Source organism: Schistocerca nitens, chromosome 3 (assembly GCF_023898315.1).
Source record: "Schistocerca nitens isolate TAMUIC-IGC-003100 chromosome 3, iqSchNite1.1, whole genome shotgun sequence".
Classification (NCBI taxonomy): Eukaryota; Metazoa; Arthropoda; class Insecta; order Orthoptera; family Acrididae; genus Schistocerca; species Schistocerca nitens.
In genome coordinates, this window is record NC_064616.1 from 377,793,152 (window position 1) to 377,796,909 (window position 3,758).

Consider the following 3,758-nt stretch of genomic DNA (forward strand, 5'->3'; position numbering starts at 1 on the left):
TGTTTTGTATGATGTGTTCAATACATTAGATTATCTGATCAAGTAGATTACAGTGTATTGATTATTGTTCAAACAATTTCTGGGATACTTTTTATATATTTTTTATTTAAAGAATTTGCAGAAGCCAAGGCAGTGAGGAATATTGTTTATTTAAACAATGTAAGTTGTGTAGTGCTAGTTACCATTGATCGAGCAGTACACAGTAGCTCCATCCGGTTTTGTCAATAAATGTTTGATGTGGAGTGGGTATTTTCGCTGTCAGTGTAGCACTAGAGAAGTGCTCCAGCCAGTCTAACCAATAGCCCTCTATGGAAAGGATGGGTAATTATAATAGGAGAGCAATCTATCACTGAAGTACAGGGGAGTAGCCTCCTGCCAATCTACAAGTGAACAGCTGCTTGGAAGAACATAAGGATGGGTAATAGGATTAGAGCGCCAACCCACTGTCACAGTTTGGCTAAAAATCCCTTCCCCTATAACAGGACTTCTGTAGCAACATCATTTGGGACTGAAACAAACTAATACCTATTTATGAGTCGCAAGTCGCATCGTAACCAACAAAAACATGGAAACGTCCAGCAGTTATTTATGAATGAACTGCTCATTATTTTACTTGTACACAGCGTGTCAACATGAAAAAGAAAATTGACCAGACACCTCCAGTCTAGCCTAGCACCATCTACCAAGTGTATTGTGCACCTGAAGAGCTAGCGAGCCTGGAAGCTGCTGCTCGAGACAGCCTTAAGGTGCGACTTCCGATTGCCCGACTCCCTCGTGACCACTTCTGCTGCTGTCCATAGCACAATGCAAGACAAGCGGGTGTAACTTAAGGACCTGCAGTTCCACCTCTTACGTAGACTCCTCAGGTCAAAAACTCCGAATTAGGGATGTTGTTTTGTCAATGGACCTTGAATTTCTCATGCAAAATGTAGATTCTTCCCTTTTATACGAGTTATTTTTGAAGACAGAAGCACACGGACTATACACGCGTTTTCACATCGCTAAAGTATAAAAAAATGGCTCTAAGCACTACGGCACTTAACATCTGAGGTCATCAGTCCCCTAGACTAAAAACTACTAACTAACCTAAGGACATCACACATATCCATACCCGGGTCAGGATTCGAACCTGCGACCGTATCAGCAGCGTGGTTCCGGACTGAAGCGCCTAGAACCGCTCGTCCACAGCGGCCGGCGCTAAAGTATCGTTACTTGTTGTGAAAATCCTATACAACATTGTGGAGCAGGGTATATATCCTGTAAGAATTTTCTCATCAGGTGAAAAAATATCTTTTCTTAACAGTTTAATATCTGCTATGACCTGCATCACTGGACTAGAATATTAAACTGATTTTTGGCTCACGACGGAGTGCTAAGAGAATGGTCTACCTCTGTCACAGGATGCGTTTCTCGATTTCGAAATCTCTTATAGTAAACAACTTCCTCATCACAAATGTGGTCTCTCAATATAACAGCACAGATATATGTTGTAAATATCAGGTTTATGCTATGTATCACTTTATAAATTCGGTAATATAGCTGATTTTATTACGATGGTCATCTCTCTCTGTGTAGGTGGACAGCGGCAGTTCTAGGCGTTTCAGTCTGGAGCCGCGCGACCGCTACTGTTGCAGGTTCGAATCCTGCCTCGGGCATGGATGTGTGTGATGTCCTTAGGTTAGCTAGGTTTAAGTAGTTATAAGTTCTAGGGGACTGATGACCTCAGAAGTTAAGTCCCATAGTGCTCAGAGCCATTTGAACCATTTGAACCTCCGATAATAACATTGGTGGTAACCATCATCAAATAGCTGAAGACATCCAACACTGATTGCGTTCTGTCTCTCAGTTGCCTTGTCATGCTGGTGGAAGTACATCACTTAGAATTCTGGTATACTGTTCCTGAACTAATCCTGCTGAGACCTGTCAGTCTGTGGGAGCAGTAGGATGTTTCACTCTCCTCTCCACCCCAACAACACCTCTGCCCCCATGCCCAACCCTGCCACAGGGTCCCATATGATCATCTGCCACAGCTGCCACCAGGTCGCAAACCTCTGACAGTGCATCAGGGCGACCCACTGCTCACCATGCCGGACAGCTGTTAGTGATTCCAGACCCGCAAAAGTTGTCCTATCCTTCTCAGAAGAACTGGGCGATTAAATGCCACTGAGGTAAATACCAGGATGTTGAAAAATATGCTTCCTCTCATCCCTCCTACAAACTAAAACGTTATGAGATATATTTTCAAAATATCCCGGAAATGCTGACCCAGTGAGCAATAGCAAAATACCTATCAGCTGACCACCACATCCCAAACGTACACGAGTCTGCAGACCTAGGTTTCCCTCAGAATACAGCCCTATAGAAGTGTTCCTATTGGCCCCCACTAAATTAGTGGGCAGATGCTTCGGGAGCTCAAATGGAAACCACTGGTTAGAATGCAATATTCTTTTGAAGGAATGCAATTGAGAACTGACATTCGAAGCTGACTGCAGAAGGATTCTACTGCCGCCAACATACATTTCAAGTATGGACCACGAAAGAAAATACGAGAAATTAGCGCTCATGAGGAGGCATAAAGACAGTCTTTTTCTCCCTAGCTCTCTTTGTTGGTGGAATAGGAAAGGAAATCACTACTAGTGGTACAGGGTACCCTCCACCACACACTGCAAGATGGCTTTCTGGATATGCACATAGATGCAGATATAAATTTAGTATACCTATCAAGATGTCAGCCCATCCATTTACAGGCACACAAAACTCACAAAAGAATGTTGTTTCTTATTTATCAAGGAAAAAAAAAGAAAGATGGAACTTCTACTGTTGGCTGTCTCTCTGTTGCAACCTTCGTATTAGCCCCTAATTTTCTCACTTCAGTCACTTTGCGAGACGTATGTGAGAAGCTGTAACACATTGGTCCACAATACTTAGAAGAAACAGTATAGGCTGCATCTCTCGACTCCGCTTTCGTCAGAGTATCCCTTACCTGCCATATTCTCACGAATCCTCCAGCCTTTTAATCCACCTTATTTCGACGAGTAAGAGTTGTCCGCTGCGAAGTTACAGACCCCTGCAAATGATCTAGAATTCTCATCACATTCCGACAGCACTGTTCTATTATTTACAAGACCATCTAGTCTTCCACCCGTCAATGACTGTGTGGAGAGCTATCACAATCAGAAAAATAGCACACTAACATACAGGAGGAAATTCACAACCACGCAGAGTATACATGGACTGCACAAAGGAATTCAGTAGCATAACACTTACAATGCATCAATACAGAATGACTATCTTTAAATGCGAACATTTTTAGGTTAGGCTTTACCGTGACTGTTACTGACATTAAATGAAACAACAAGTTTACTGTTACCAGTCACCGTTTTATTTTACTTTTTCCACGACGCGTTTCGAAGGTTTAAACCTCCATCATTGGGTGGATTTACATTAGTTAGTATTACATATGTGTGTATGTTGTGTTACGACACACATATACACACATATGTAATACTAACTAATGTAAATCCACCCGATAATGGAGGTTTAAACCTTCAAAACGCGTCGTGGAAAAAATAAAATAAAACGGTGACTGGTAACAGTAAACTTGTTGTTTCATTTAATAACAGAATGACTATTTATAAAAATCCCTGTCTACATGACCTAAGCTCCTTTACCATGTTCCAATTATTACCGCACTACAAATACGATAGGGTAATGGTGTCTGAGTCTTCATCGACAGCACTGTGTCTCTCTCTCTCCTC

The 3,758-nt window shown here is 42.1% G+C and overlaps 1 pseudogene; it reads left to right on the top strand.

The window, feature by feature from the left end:
• Nucleotides 1-1,252: 1,252 nt before the first annotated feature.
• On the top strand, nucleotides 1,253-1,435 carry LOC126250435 (U2 spliceosomal RNA; annotated as a pseudogene).
• Nucleotides 1,436-3,758: the final 2,323 nt, after the last annotated feature.